Source organism: Maniola jurtina, chromosome 17, assembly GCF_905333055.1.
Source record: "Maniola jurtina chromosome 17, ilManJurt1.1, whole genome shotgun sequence".
Taxonomy (NCBI): domain Eukaryota; kingdom Metazoa; phylum Arthropoda; class Insecta; order Lepidoptera; family Nymphalidae; genus Maniola; species Maniola jurtina.
Window position 1 is genome coordinate 7,896,116 of NC_060045.1, and position 17,232 is coordinate 7,913,347.

Below are 17,232 nucleotides of genomic sequence, written 5' to 3' on the forward strand. Positions count from 1 at the left end.
TAAATCAGATCATATTGAAATAGTTGCAAACATGCAATTTAGTTAATTAGTTTTAATATCTTATAACGACTATAATTGTAGATTTATCAGAAATAAAGTTCAATTGAGAAGATATATAGTATTAAAAAGTAGTAACACCGGAACGTCAAAAATAAATTGATATATTTTGGTATTCGCAAGTAAAGTTTTGCATATTAATTAAATAAATCTTCAAAATTGACCTATTTTGAAAGGTCACTGCAAGTCGAAATAACAGTTGTTACCTTAATCTTTTATTAAGTAAGTCATGCCAGTCACTTTTAACTTGTAAGTTGTATACTAATTATGATTCTATATAAATAATTTTAAATCTCAATAGCATTGATTATAGTAATTAGTTGATTGATTTTATCAGGTCTTGTAGAGCGATTATATATTAGAAATATTTCCCTTATGTTTTTTGATGTTAAAAATTAATTATGATTTTCAGAAATGCTGAAGATCATTAATTTAAAATTAAATTGAAGTAATAGTACAACAATTAACATCATAATATTATGCGTTTATCTTTGTACGTAGGTATCAAGGTAACATATATTGCATACAGTAAAACAGTAAAATTGCCACCACTCATATTTATTTGTAAATTCTGTATTTACGTAAATAAACTATGCTTTGTAAACAAATAGCAGATATATGAGGCATTTTTAATACTATATTTTAACTCTATATAATATAATACTCTCTCTTCTCTTCTATACTTTAATTTTTATATACCTAGAGGAATGTGCAGCGCCTAGACAAGTCGACAAGACTTAAGGGTGTTAAGAACCTATGTAAATATCTATGAGTAATATTGATATAATAAGTAAAATAAACTCTTAATATCTGATTAAATATGGGAGCTGTTTCTTCCTCTGTTACTCTGTAAATGATCAATTATTTTATCGGAAGTTGACCTCCAATCTGCTCTGCTTTAACAGGGCTCTCTCCGTCACTCGCTTCATACAATCGTAGTTCCAATTTCATTTGAATATTAAGCAACCGAAGTCCATGAAATTTTGCAGACATATTCTAGAAACTAATATCTGTGTCTGTGGTGTTTTAGATTTTTCTAAAAATATGTAGTTTTAAAATTACAGGGGCTCAAAGATTTGTATGTAAATTTTTAAGACTGCGTAACTTTGAAACCGAATATTTTAACAGAAATCTGGAAAACCACAGACATAGATATTAGTTTTTAGAATATGTCTGCAAAATTTCATGGACTTTGGTTGCTTAATATTCAAATGAAATTGGAACTACGTTTGTATGAAGCGAGTGACGGAGAGACCCCTCTTAAAGAATATTCGTTACATCACTTTCAATGGTTTATGCAGTTTGTAGTATGCTCTATATTCTCAATTTACGAAATACTTTTAAGGAAAAGTAAACGGGTCAAGTACAACGCGTATGATATTGCAATGGGTTGCTACTTGCTATCTTATACAACCGTCTCGGTATCGTCACTTTCCGAAAATATTATAGCCAATAACTGATGTCAATGTAATGTCCAATCACAATCTTCCAGAATTAATTCGTTAGAATTTTATATTGTATTCTATCTCTTCTGGTTTATTTTTAGAAGCTGTTATTGATAAAGCATGATAGATAAGATAGTGTATGGATTACCTATTGCCAATCACCAGAGAACGACTGCTATACATAAATGTCATAAATGTTATTTTTATGTAAAAAAAATATATATATTATTCCACAAATTATGTGGAATGTATATAATATCCACCACAAAGATTACTCACGCATGATTATGATTACAATTCTTTTAATTATTGTTAAACATTGCATATGACTTCTTGTGATATATATAGTTATTATATTATAAAAAGTTAATTTATCCATTCCACAACATAGTCAAATATTTCTTAAAATCTAGCAGATGTTACTAACCTAACAATTACATACTTTCGAAACTACTTACAAAATATATATTTGTACAATAATACGAGTGTATTCCTTTTCATTTTACACGAAAATTAGATGATAAACAATTTGTATAAATATCGAAAATGTCTTCTGTCCTAGACCTCATTTCTTCAGTTGGCCTCGAGCCCAAAAATTTTGCTATAAGTTCATTCTTAGTATTTTGACCTGTGAAAGTATTTTTAGTTTTTTTTTATAAGTAAGATGGATGCTAGGAAGGTTTACTATATTTACAAATTGTCAACTTCAAAAAATAATTTTTTAACAGTTTTTTCTGAATTTAAATGTAAGTATATATTTTTGTCGTTTTTTTTCTAAGCATTGTTAAATTTATATATGTACATAAATAAATGTAATATGTATCTAATAAAGTGGAATAAGAATTTAATTGTTCGGCATTGTTAAATAAGGAGGCACTTATTAGTTAAATTTTTCATTTAATATGACACAAAATAATGTTCTCAGTCTTACAATAATATCAGTCTTTAAATTGTTTCTGAAACCAAAAATAAGTAAATCCCCCTTCGATATCGTAATCCGTTGATTAAAAAAATAACAAGATAATAATAATCATTATAGATCGCAAACATAAGACTGCTGCGCCGGCTTGTCCGAAATGGAAAAAACTTAAAACTTGTGATATAGTAAATACTAGCCGATGCCCGCGACTTCGCCCGCGTGTATTTAGGTTTTTTAAAATCCCGTGGGAACTCTTTGGTTTTCCGGGATAAAAAGTAGTCTATGTGCTAATCCAGGATATTCCAAATTCCAGCCAAATCCGTCCAGTAGTTTTTGCGTGAAGGAATAACAAACATACACACACACACACACACACATACAAACTTTCGCCTTTATAATATTAGTGATTATTCTAGTAAATACAGTTAATAATCTTTGTAATAATGCAACTAAAAACAATTTTACTGTAAATATTACACATTAAACGATAATACATGTTTATATACATGCTGTAATTAAAGTACCTAGTGTTTGTGATTTTGCTTAGCGTGATTTAACGTCCAGGCGCGACAATTACAAAACGAATATGATAATGAACGGGTAACCCAGTACATTGTAATTATTCCGTGCTGTAATGATTACTACCAGCTATGACCAATTACCATTCCTATTATCGTAAATTTGCTACTGTATTTGTTTAGCTTCGAAATTATTGTTGTGTTACTAGAAAATTATTGGACCTCGGCTCCGACCTAACGTTCTACAATTTGTTTGAGTACTACGTACATATTATTACGATTGTAATGCAATTAGTTTACTGGATTTTATACAAAGCTGTTAGTTAGCGGCATAAATTTCGACTTTACATCTACTTCATGTCCCACTACATATATTAAAGAGTAATGAATTTATATTTTTATTTTTATTCTCAAATTCAAATACATATTCTAGAAAGATTTAATTAAAATTCATTTTTTAGTTCTGATTTATATATTTCGTCGGTTTTTGAATAATATCACTTAATTTTAATGTCTCATAAAATGAAGCTCAGTTAAGTGCGGTATAATTAGCAAAAAAGTCAGATGACCTATTTTAACCATGTACAAATTTATTATAGGTACCTACTAGTTTTTAGCATAGCTATAACAGCGGACATCGTTGCTTCCATTTTGGATAATATGGTGAGGTAACGCTTTACATATATCGAACCTGATTAATATTATACTCAACTAGCTGATATCCAGTTAACTTTATTTTATCTAAAGCCAGCTAATCTTCTTTGCATCTGACGTCATGTGACGTGCCATTTAAGCCCAATTTAGCTGAGGTTGTCAAAGAGGCTAATGCTATTTATGGAGCTTGACGTTATCACGATACCAGCAGAACAGCCAAAACCATTAGGGAAACTCTGTTAGATTGCGTAATCATGGCAACCAAAATATCACCAAGAGTTAGCTACCACAAACTTGATGTTCATATCAAACATGTATAATCTACCTTTGCTGACGTGATAGGTCAAAATGACAGAGGTGCAATTAATCAAAAACTCAATTTACCTAAACAGGAAAAGATTTGTGGAATGGATAGTAAAATATAAGAAGTCATTAGCTCAAGTACAAAGTTAGAGAGATATATGAGTTCAGCCTATTAGACCAGACAGCCAATGAAATTGCGAAAGATATGATACGATTTGAAAACAATGATCCTAATTTTTCTAATAAAGTTGAAAAGTTTAGAATAGCTATTTGTCTTATTATGATCCTCGACAAATATGAAACTACGGTAAAATCAATATCAGTAAAGTCAAAAGACGAAAAATTGAAGTCACTGGAATGTAATGCTACGCTTAATGCGTTATGCTATTTTGGTTGACATTGAAAGGCCATTTGGATGCTGTCGAAGAAATACACGATAATACGTATTACCCCCTGCACCTAAACTTATTTTATCTCCTTGTAATATTAGTGTAGAATGTAGATACATTCCATTTCTCAGAATCTAAGTAATCTCATATCGATCAATTTTGCAAAAATTTGTATTGTCACTCAAAACAAAAATACTCTGTCATACACGATAAATATATATTTTAGAGTATTTTAGTTAAAAATTTAAAAGAAATAAAGTTAAATTAAAGCAAATATAACATAAGACTCAGATTAATAAAATTCTTTAAAATTTAATGGCACATAAAATAAACCATTCAAATGTCGACGAGATATCTGCCCAAGACTGCCTTAGGGAAGGTTTATTTGCTGTCCTTTACATTAGTAATATCCATGAGTTGGTTGTGACTAAACAGCACTTTATACTAATAATATTTAAAGAAGTGGTTGAAAATTTGCAAATAAACCAAAGTGCGGTACTTAAGCTTCCACAAAGCATCTGCGTAAACATGATTTCGCTAAATTTAACTATGAGATTTAAGGACATCGCAGCAAGGTTAAATGCAGTCTTAAAAAATATTTCTTTTTAATATTATGCAGTACCAGCTGCATTTTTCCGACAGTTTCTTTGTGTGTTTTGAAATCATTATACAGTTTATGATATATTCAGCAGAAAAATTATCTCAAGAGTAAAATTCAACATTCCAACGTCCACGTTACACATTTTTACCTGTGAGCATACAAATAGAATGTTAGTAATGAAACTATTTTTTTCCTAGAATGAACCTTGACACAGAAACTATGAACAGTTAAAGTCGCTAGAGACAAGAGAAAGATTACTGTCACTTAGTGTAAACAGTTAACTAGACAATGCAAAGAAAATTATTGTTTCAATTTAATTATAGCTATTCTATTTAAACAGTTATAAGATAAAATTTAAGGTTATTCTATAAATATTACGAACCTAATAAGAAATCGTTTCCAATCTCTATTTATAGCATCTATTATAAATTTTTTGATATCCATTCACTACTACATCCGTAGATTTTCATAAAAAATAGAAAAAACATCACCTTTTTCTATTCACGGAAACAAGAATATACGTGCAAATTAAATTTAAAATACTCCTAAATTATTTTTCTCATAATTAAGTCAAAACGACCGATTAATTGCCACTTTATTATTAAATAAGACACTTTTTGAGATTTTATTACTTTGAACAATTTAAATATTTGTTGTGAATTACTTAATTTTAAATTAGTGTTCGTGAATAGCATAGTTCTCATAATATGTTTTTTATTAAAAATATTACAATAAAACTTAATGCCTTATCTTATTGAAATGAAACTTCAATTGATTTGTTAATTATACTGGAATTACTGAAATATGTATAAATGTGTCATAAACTTGATCAAGCAAATAAACCGAAATGCATTTCGTGTGAAAGTGAAGGCCAAAAGAATATTATACCTATGATATTTTTATTGAATCCTAAGTAAGTAATAATATAGACTTGACTAAGTTATAAAAAGTGGATATCCGGAAGATAGTTCCAAGGTTGCTCTTGAATCTTGATGTTACCGTAGTTGACGACACATATCGGATCAATCTACTGTACTTACAGATCACGTCCTCAACAACCATGTGAATATATGAAGGTGACTGAATGACATTCGCAGTCAAATTTCAATGACTATAGCCAAGTCTGCACTAGCAATAAAACTTGCAGAAACCATTCTGCATAAAATTAAAAATGCAAGTGACTAGCCACAGTTGACTTCTGTAAGTTTAGGTAGTGGACATTTGGTATGGGAAACATATTTTACCAACTAACTCATAATTTTGCCATGTCGGACTTTGTATTTTTTTATGAACTGCTAAACTGAATTCTGATATTATCAGGCTATTGACTTTTGATTTGATGTCACATTTTAAAGTAATCTTTGAACTATTTCAATAACTGCTGAAATTAGGTAGTAGTTTAAAATATTAAAATCACTGTTTTTAACCGTTTACTAAAAAGACCCAAGTTAATTTTGCGATTATTATTTTTCTGACACTGAAAGCAGTAAAACTTGTAGGCTTGGGCCTCGCTCTACATCACCAAGGAAAAATTGCGAGTCCAAAATAATGTAGCGAGCTTCAGTGACTTGAGTAAAGTATTGATGTATAGAAAAATCTTCCATCTGATTAAATTCAAGGGATTCAAAAGGCTAATTGTATTTGCAGAATTGTAAAGAAGTAAACCACGATCAAAACATTTAATTGCTGCCAATTAAACATTCAAGGTAGTCAGTTACTTTAAAAACTCTCTATATTAAAAAGAAAATCCTAAGATTTTCCAGTAAAACTCAAGCTAACCAAGTTTTAATGTAGTTGGAAAAGAAATGTAGTCAGCTTATATAAACAGTAATTTAAAAAAACTTTTTCAATCGTTTGCTGCTTTCGTGCTCTGTCTGTCGTCGCTTTGCAGCCATAAATGTATTTAATATTAGGTACTATGTTAACAACTACTTTATTAGATACCATTGTATTGTATAATATCTAGTTACCAAATACCAACCTAGTAAAGTCGCTATTCATCCCATAGTATTTAAAAGTGCCAAGTTAATATAAATTGAAGATATATGATAGTTGTTTGTTCCTTAAAAGTAGGAGTTATCGTCTATTCATGCTATCAAATAATAAATTATGTATCTAGTTAGATAACTAGATTGATAGCTCTAAATGTTACGATAAATTCACTATGAATGATCTGTTTCGAGTTTGTATACTCAAACGAAGATTCAGACTATAATCTGTTTTGAAATGTATGTAAAAAAAATTGGCAGCGATAACTTAAAACTATGAAATAACTAGGCCCAAGGCGCCTAAAGAAGTATTCACTTCAAAAATTGCCTCTATATTTCAGTTTCTGTAATTTTGCTAATAAATTTATATTACCCGAGTTAACAAACTAACTCGCTGACATTTTATGTGCTATAAATTAGGATGTAGAGACGTTACAGATGTATTAACATTTTAAGCTGATATAAAAATACGTTATGAAGAGTAATATATCATAAAGTAGTTAATAAATCTCTATCAATATAATTTTTTATTATTATTTATACATTAATTGATCACCGTTGAGATTTTGATCAGAATAGTAACTGTATTTATCAAGATGAGTGATTATAGATAGATGTAATAGGTAGTGAAAAATAATCGTAAGCAATAAAATGAACTTAAGTATCAAATAAATATCTGAACTGAAAAACTCCTTGAACTCGAGATAAAGAAAATATTATTATCATATTTTAATCTTATCAAGATTTCTCTTGTCGTACGATATATTTAAGTAGGTACCTATATATAAGTTTTTGAAGGTAATAAGCTATGAAAACTCGTAGAACAGCCGTGAGATTTCTTATGCACAGCAAATGGATCTAATATCATAATCATTTTAAGCTGATTATTATGAAGGATTTACGATTGATTGGTCAAAGTATTAAAAAAACACTTCCCTCTTTATTTTTTGAGTTCATTTAAAGTAATTTTAAATAAGTAAGTATCTACCTATTGAGATTTTATTCACTATTCTACTCATTACTGTTTTTCTTCCTTTCGCGTTTCAAAATTATTTGTTCGCTCGCGATTTGCATTGAAAGAGATTTCACAGTTATCTGTCATCGTTAGTTACGTAAACAGGTACGTTTCTTTTTCTATTGTTACAATACTATAGTAAAAACATTTTGCAAGTCAGAAAGTGGTTGTTATGTTACGTTTCATTTTTTAAATTATATATATGTTTGTTTTAAATACAGAAATAAATTTAAAGTCTTAATTTAAACATTAGTGATTAATGATTATACTCAGATTACTAATGTCATGCCTTTTTATGGTAAAATTAACTAATATGAGCGGAATAAGTTCAAATCATAGTTCACTTTGGATTTTAGTTTGAAATAAAAGTTTACATAAAACACCTACAGGTATGGTACATCGAACCAATAAATTTTTAAACTATTGATGACAGCTCTATGACTTCATAATACAAACAATAAAAACGTGCGAAGTGCCGATTGCATATCAACTACTAAAATATTAGTCTGAAAAAAGAAATAAGTAGAACCGGACACATCATAAAAAAAACTTAATTCAAAAGTGAAAGTTTTAAAATGAAATAAAGGTGAAATTTTTAATCACTTTCTGGATAAAATAAAAACAACGCGCGTTCTGAAACGATGTTCAGTTTTTGTAATGCGTTTGAACGTTCTGCCGGTTCGGAAGTCGCGGTTTGACTAGCTCGCTCGCGATACGTCAACGCGAATCAGTCTTATGTGTGAAGTGCTTATTAGCGTACGATCACACTGGGGATTTTTGTTCGGAAACTTTTTATCTAGTCGTCTGCACGTGACACACCTGTCGTGAAGACACTAAGCAGTGTATTAGATTAGTATTTAGCACGAATCTTTTGCAGAGACATCATTATCATCCTCAGCTCAACCCACCGCCAGCCTATTACTTAGCACAGGTCTCTTCTTAGAATAAGAAGAGTTTAGGCCATAGTCTACATTTGTAGATTTTACACACCTCTGAGAACATTGCGGAGAACTCCCAGATAGGCAGGTTAAATCAAGTGATATTTAGTTGCTTAAAATGCCCTTTACTCCGAAAAATTATAGTTGCTACTTGGAATCAAATCCTGGAGCCACCGAATAGGCTTATTTACTCGTAAATCTTCATTAAATATGGGCGAAAAAACAACAACAAATACAATTTTGGCAGTTTTATACACAGTAAAGGGTGATGGGTGGATGAGGAAGGCCGAGGATCGTGTGTGGTGGCGCGCTCTTGGGAAGGCCTATGTCCAGCAGTGGACGCAAACAGGCTGATTGATTGAAAGGGTAGTGAAAGATACAATCAGGGATCTGCATGAATTTTGAATTATTTATCAAAAGAAAAGACGATGATTGGTCCGCAAAAAGAATCACCAACACATTCAGTCACGAATATAAAAACAAATATTTCTTCTCCATCTGAATATTGAGTAAGTAATCCATTTAAAAAAAAAAAAAAATTAAAAGATAGAGTAAAAAACGTGGTCATCCGCAAGAAAACTAAAGTCACTGACGCCTTAACTTTCGCACTACAAAGAAAATGGAAATGGGCAGGTCACGTGGCTAGATACACCGACGACAGATGGACCACAAGGTCAGTTACATGGTCGGGACCAAGAGGCAATAGAGCGAGAGGCAGGCCATATGCCAGATGGGTAGACGAAATAGTGGCGACAGCGGGTCGAAGATGGCCAGCCGCAGCTACGGACAGAGAGAGGTGGAATTCCTTGGAGGAGGCTTTTACCCAAAGGGGGTCCATACAATATAACAACCTAGACTGAAGACACACACTACCAATGTAAATAAATTGTACTAACAAACTAACCATAATTTTTATTTGTAATATAATTACTAACTCACTAATCTATACTATTCTTAAGTTTATTATTATGGTATCAAAAAAAAAAAAAAACTTGTATTTAATTTAATTTTATTATTTTTTGTATGGAATTAAATAAAGCTTCATTATTATTATTTATTATTATTAATCCATTTTACTATCCTTGAACAGTAAATTGATATTTAAATCTTCTCATATAAGACGTTTGGGAATGGGGTCTGCACGCATTTGCTGGGCAGCGCGTATGTCGTGGAAAGGCCTGTGTCCAGCAGTTGACGCATACAGACTGATGGAATGGAATGGCATATGTTCTTCATATGAGTGAGCGGGATACCTAGTGAAAGGACTAGATTTAATACCTATACAAAGTGTAACAACCTATGCTTCTATTGGATGCCCACTATTTCGCTGATCTTCCTCGCATTTTTTGTTGGTAAACAGCCGTTAGCGAAATATGGACGAAAGACACCAAATAATTCTAAATATTCTGAATTTCATAACACAAATTACTGGACTATTTACCCTGTCTGTCTTCGGTAGCCTTTTGATGTCGATATGACGTCAAATAACCGTATGACGTGATTAAATGTGTGCATCTTCGTGTTTTTCCATACAAATACCTACATACTTAAGTTTTAGTAACGATAGGTAGGAACGTCTCAAGGTGCTGGAATGCCTTCGCTCAAATAAATGGTTTTGACTTAGACTTAGACTTTGATGAACTCTCTTATCCACGCGGACGAGGTCTCGTATAGGGAATGTAGAAAACGGACGTCTATTGATTGATACGATGACGACGAAGTAACTTTTTACTGAGTGACAGTCGTTAGTGTGGTCCTGTCCCTATTATTCTTATATTAATTCATACTTTAATGAACGTTGCGTTTGACCAGATGGGCGTAATTGAAGGATGTGCCTACTGCCTATTGTGTTTGATATTTTGTTGAGAACTCTCTGGAACAATAATAATTACATTTCTATTTATGGCTTTTAACTGAGTAGAGAACAAATTATAATAGACTGTTCAATTAAACCCAATGAGTCGCTACCTATTTGATTTCGTAAATATTTTTATAGCAATGGAATTGATTGATTGATTTTACGTGTTTAGTCACACGAGCTATCAAACAGTAGGTATCTTTCAATTGTTAATTTTGAAAGGTAAATTTTAATAAGCTCACTATGGCCATGCAAACTTTTAATGGCCAAACGTCCGTCCCCTTGATATCAAATTCGTTTGGCACATCTGAAGGCGAATTAATAAAAATAAGATTTATATAAATCACTATCATTTGCGACGGTTAATAGAATATGAGATGGGTGTACCTCTTAAATTAGCGCAGCCTCGTTGCTATTTTGGACACTGGCAAATTGGTTTCAGCCTTGAAATTGTTTTGCCATAAACCAGGTACACGGGACCGGCCATATGAAACACGGCTTACTTATCATACAGTTCAGCAGGGTTATTCCTTAAAATACACGACTACCTACCCTTAATTACTATATGAATGACAAGTTCAAATGAAATGAATATAATACTTTCATGGAGCCCTAAACTAGGAGAATCCGTAAAGGGATGAAACCTTCCCAAACATAGTATGTACCTAATTTATAATAGATTAATTTGATTTGAAAATATTAATAAATGTGTGGACACTAGGTACTAATATATTGAGGCTACGAATAACGAAATGGCATGGACAACGCGGTGCGTCGAATTTATGCACTAACAATATTTTGGATTAACCAAATAGCCTGGTATACCTTTTGCTATTTAAATGGATATTTTAAGGACACTCGTTTGAAGTTTTTAAATATAGTCTACGTATCGAATTATTGACTAACAAGAATCTTTCTAAGTTTATTTAAAACTAGCTGATGCCCGCAGCTTCGCCCGCGAGGATTGGTCAGATCCCCTGCAGCATCAGGATTGAGGAGTTGGACTCCAAATTTTTTATGAAACAATGTCGCAAAGTTCCTCTATCGATTAAAAAAGAAATGACGCAAATCGGTTCAGAAATCTCGGAGATTTCGGTGTACATAGGTAAAAAAACACAACTCCCTTTTTGAAAGTCGGTTAAAAAAGTAGCCTATGTTACTCCCTGGTCAATTCTCTACTTGTCTGTGAAAATCCCGTCAAAATCGGTTCAGCCGTTCCCAAGATTAGCCTTTTCAAACAGACAGACAGACAGACAGACAGACAGACAAAAATTTTAAAAACGTGTGATTCAGTTATAGTATCGTTCAAATAACCATATGACCTTAATATGCGGTAGATATTTCGAAATTACAGACAGACACTCCAATTTTATTTATTAGTATAGTATAGATTAGTGGTTACGATATCTCGATACAGAAGCTCACTCGAGTGAGAGCTCACTTCGCTCAAGAGCCCTTATAGAATAGCCGTAAGGAAGCAAAATCACTAAAAACAACCACGGATTGAGCCCTAAAAAAAGGCATTTCTGGAAGAGGTTTATTTTGTAATGTCATAGCGATCCTTCTGCATTAGTGACGTGTGCTATGGATTTTAATTTAAAAAACATTCAACTACCTATGTCAAGGTGGGTTAAATTGGAAAATTACATTTTCTACATGGTTTCTTGCAAACGGAAATTATTGTGGAGACTGAGAATCCACGTACAAACTGATGCTGTATTGCCGCGTTGCCAATTATCTTATTAGTATTAGATATGTATGGCGGTTTCTGAACTGTACGATTGCTAAACTTTGACACACAAAATTGTCTAAACTAAACACTATTAAAATATTTTTAGATGTTATTCTTATATTATTCCAGGCACGTTTACTGGATGATAACTACATAGTAACTAGATTAACTTCTTGACGATTTTTATCTATTAAACCTACTGATCCTTTACTTCGCTCAAGAATAAAAGGTCCTACTTTCATTATTATTTTTATATTCGTATAGTAAGGAGGTAAAGTTTGTAAGTTCGTTTGTAGGAAGTAGTCTCTGGAACTACTGAACCGATTTAGAAAATTCTTTCACCAGTAGAAAGCTACATGATTCCTGGCGACATAGGCTATATTTTAATTACCTCCTCCTTTTTGAAGTCGGTTAAAAATATAAAATTTTACTTTTATGTTAAGTTTTTAATCTTATAGCAGATAAATATTGAATTAAAAAAAAAAATTCTTTTGCCAGTCAGCTGTGATATATGGCTGTGATAATAAATTAGATAAATGCCTAAGTTAAAAATTTAATTAAAAAATGCACCTCTTTTGTTAGCTTTTTTTTGAAGCGCCATCTTGATGCGGGCATACTAAAATTATTTTTCTTAATAATTTCTACTCGACGACAGGTGGCGTTACAACAGAACAGCGATTTCAAGAACTTTTTGTTTCATCTTTTATAGTTTTTAAATGAAAGTACATAAATGAAATATAGAAAATGATACAATTTTTACTAAAACAAAAAATATTTTTATCCAAGCTTTTCAAATATTCAGCGCCATCTATCGTCAGTTGACCGTTTTTTTTCAAACCTTTTGTCTATGGTGGTTCTTTAAGTTTATATTATCATAATAATTTTATTTATTTATCTATTATTGTTTTTATTTAATTTACATTTGATTAGTAGGTATGTATAAAAGTTATGCTAAAAATATTAGTACTACCAGTACCTACTACCTATGAATGGGGGGCATTAACAGGGGACAATATATTACAAATGCAGCAATAAGGCCGCCAAACAAAATTAAGGGCAGCCGTATAAAATCAGAAATACCTACCTAATTATTACTGATTTTAAATCCGACACGACAGGAGAGAGATCGGGTGCAGAACCGAGGACTTTATGTGCTTTCTGAAATACGGAGTCTGGCCAACAAAAGAAAGCATTAGCCGACGTTTGCTCAGAGTGTAAACTGGTGTAAACATTGTGTAAACGCACCATGACAGCCTGCTGTTGTGGTCTACTGGGGTCAGTGCCATATAACTACTTATATATTATTATTATTATTTATATAATTGCTTGTATAGTATGGCATATTATTGTAAATTGAACAGTTGAAAAGAGCAACCGCCGAGTTTCTTGCTGGATCTTCCCGGTAGGAACGGCATTCCGAACCAGTGGTAAATTATTTTGACGTTTCAAAAGCACTTATAAAAGTCTACTTAAATAAAAAATCTATTCTATTCTGTTCTATTCTAGTGAAGGCCTCTTGGTAGGATTAAGACTTTTTCGGAAAGATATTATTATCTTTCAAAAAAAAAAAATGCGCTTGTGATTGGGCACATATTATCAACTTGTGCACTATAATATCCTCCGCGCTAATTTATTATCTGGAGATTGGCGTATTGACCGAAATTCGGCCGTGTGGACAATATTTTTACTATTTTTAGATGTGTAGGTACTTACTTAGTTTGTCTGTACCTAGCACTTAATCTTTAGGTACATGATCTGGCTCATAAACGTGTTCTTAAACAATTATTTAGGTAAGTAGGTAACTACTTACTTAATTTTAATTGGTACCAACTAAAAATAAAAAACTTAGTTAAGTATCTAAGTACTAGGTAAACAAAGATATAAAATGCAGCAACAAGCTCGCGCTGCAGTCACAAAGCCAGATAGGTCAAAATGATTGCGTGTTACTGTTGATCATGGACATGCCAGTTTGCTCGTTGACTAAAAATAGGCCACCTACTCAACGCTCGCCTTTATAATAACGTCCTTTTATTGTTCGACCAACGCAAATTGTGTGGAATTCAGCGCGAGATATAAGTCTACAAAATACTAATATGTATTACTAGATGATACGACTTCGTTCGCGTGGATGTAGGTTTTTTTAAAATCCCGTGGGAATTTTTTAATTTTCCGGGATAAAAAGTAGCCCATGTGCTAATCCAGGGTATAATCTATCTCCATTCCAAATTTCAGCCCAATCCGTTCAGTAGTTTTTGCGTGAAGGAGTAAAAAACATACACACACACACACATACACACAAACTTTCACTTTATAATATTAAGTGTGAAGTGTCATAGTGTGAAGTAACTAAATACTTAGTACTATAAAAGCATATTTGTAGTATACATACATTAGTAAACGCTTAGATGTGAAATTGCTTACACAGCTGATAAGAATTTTGTAGAGACATAGAAAATTAAAATTTAGAAAGCTTTAGGTAAGGTAGGTAAGCAGTAACTACTACCATAGATATATTCAAAAATATAGGTAATATTATATGTACAGCGGTTCTACTATCAATATACAGAAGAATTGGGTGGAATGTGCGAGACTCAACATGACATATTATGTTAAAAGGTCGTCGTGGTCGTCATTTTCCATGAAATCAAAGGCGTCGGACTACTGCGTCTCTACACTGTGGTATTAGTTACTTATACGAGTTTATACTTAGAAAACAAAATTTCCTGTCTTGTACGTAGTTGTAAATTAGATACACCTAAGTTGGCATAAGAAGTAGTTAAGACTAGGTAGGTACTGCAGTCCACTGCACTTCCCTTGACTGATTATATCGGAACTCGATATGCGAGATACCTTTATGTCCAGTTAATAAGGTGAAAAACACATGAGGCGGGTGGAATTCGGATTTAATTTATAATGAGTTGACATACTGTTTGCAAGATATTCCAAATAAGCTGTATTCAACTGTCAACTGAGGGATAAAACGTGATGAGACATAATGAGACTGTTCAATGAGTACTTTAGTATATTGTATTCCTCATATTATAAGTTACTTACTGTATAAGTGTATATGTTACAGTCATAGTGATTAAATAGCTATTATACATAATGACTGGTCATTATGTATAATATCAAAATTGACTAGACAATGTAATAAATTAATCACTTTATCCGGATATTATTCATAATAGCGGTTCAAAGTTAGCCAAAGTAATAAATACGGTCTAACTTTGAACCTAACCTAACCTAACCTAACCTAACCTAACCTAACCTAACCTAACCTAACCTAACCTAACCTAACCTAACCTATGTACCCGTTATAATACATAATTATGTCATTAAACCACGAAATAAGTCTCAAAACAGTATAATATTGCTACACATATAGTTAGGTATGCATAAGGCAAATTGAAATATAATTTTATAATATTTACCTGTAAGTACCTACTTGTTTTATTACATCATCCAAGTCTTCGAAGAAATTATATAAAATTGCTAGTTAATGTGATTAATTCTGTGTCAATTATCAGTTTATCTAAATTGGGTAGACATTATAAATAATGACTAGATAATATATATAATATCAGGATTTATTACTTTGGCTGTGACATATACACTTATGCGTAAGGAATTAAGTTAATTCTAAGTACATAGTTAAATATGATTGTAACCGCTAGGATCATTGTGCAACTTGTAATGTAGATACAAACTATTTTGAACCTTACAATGATGTAGTAGGTAGGGTTTTTAGAGTTCCGTACCCAAGGGGTAAAAACTGAGCCCTATTAATGTCACTCTGCTCTCAGTCAGTCCGTCTGTCTGTCCGTTTGTCTGTCCGCCGTTGAAAGTTCTCTAGCTCGTAGACGATATGAGTTACAAACCTGAAATTTTAGTAAGTATTTTGTGTAAAACGTTCACCCAAAACCAGGTTTTGGGTCAACGTTTTGAAATTCAATTAAATTACTTTTCAGGGGGGCTCCCATACATGCTGATTGCTGATGACTGAACTGCGGAAGCGAGGTATTGAGCGGACCAATCAGATTATTGAAAGATCAATGATACTTTTATCACCTCACCTTTGAATAATTTGATAGGTTTTTTAAACACCAATCGCTCCACTCCAATAGAGTAAACTAGAGTTAGGAAACTCTTGGTTAGACGTTTTGTTACAAGTTCCCTAACTGTAAACTGTGGATCCACTTCAGTACTTCCTTACAAGTGGAAGCTCGGGCCTTTTATATCCATTGCCAAATCTTGCGCCATACCTACAGTTTTCTCTTTTTTTGTATGTCATTACGAAATTCCACAATATGCTTCCTAGCGTCTTTATTTATCAACTGTTTATCACTTTATAAGGCTTATTGCGCTACTCTAAAATTAGAAATCCGAAGTTAAATTTAGGAAAGTGTATTAAGTAGGTACTTATTAGGACATAGGGTGGTTCCATACGTCCAACTCGCTTAGTTTAAATCCTAATTAGGATAGGGTTTCTAAATTCAGAGTAGGTTTTGTGATAAGTAAGACTTTGAAACCTAAGCCTCCATAGTATGTTTAGTAGGTAGGTATATTTTCGCTAGTTTATCCGCCAATAGAAAATAAATACTTTATTTTTAGATCATTATTCTGTGTTGCTCGTTACGACGCTACCTATTTAGGAAGAGTATATTTAAATTACACATTTACATACATAAAGTGTGTACTTAGGGCTTATTTACGTGTTAGAAATATTGAGGCAATACACGTAGAAATCAACGTGTGCGCTTTTTAATGGAATTCGACAACAATAATATACCTACTTGATGATCAAAACATTGGTAT

At 32.1% G+C, this 17,232-nt stretch overlaps 1 protein-coding gene and 1 long non-coding RNA gene across 4 annotated transcripts in view; both read right to left on the reverse strand.

Moving 5' to 3' along the window:
• LOC123873603 (cGMP-dependent protein kinase, isozyme 2 forms cD4/T1/T3A/T3B) overlaps positions 1–17,232 on the reverse strand; it is a 160,068-nt gene that overhangs the window by 60,169 nt on the left and 82,667 nt on the right. Inside the window, exon 1 of one of the 3 annotated variants that reach the window (XM_045918493.1) lies at positions 8,493–8,574. The exons of the other annotated variants lie outside the window; for them this stretch is intronic. The gene's annotated coding sequence lies outside the window, so the exon portion shown is untranslated. Of the gene's footprint in view, positions 1–8,492; positions 8,575–17,232 lie in introns of those variants that run through there. 3 annotated transcript variants of the gene reach the window in all.
• LOC123873620 lies at positions 746–14,272 on the reverse strand. Its single transcript, XR_006797721.1, has 3 exons — positions 14,263–14,272; positions 4,356–4,360; positions 746–823 (listed from the first exon to the last, which is right to left on the reverse strand). It is a non-coding gene; the product is annotated as an uncharacterized LOC123873620 (long non-coding RNA).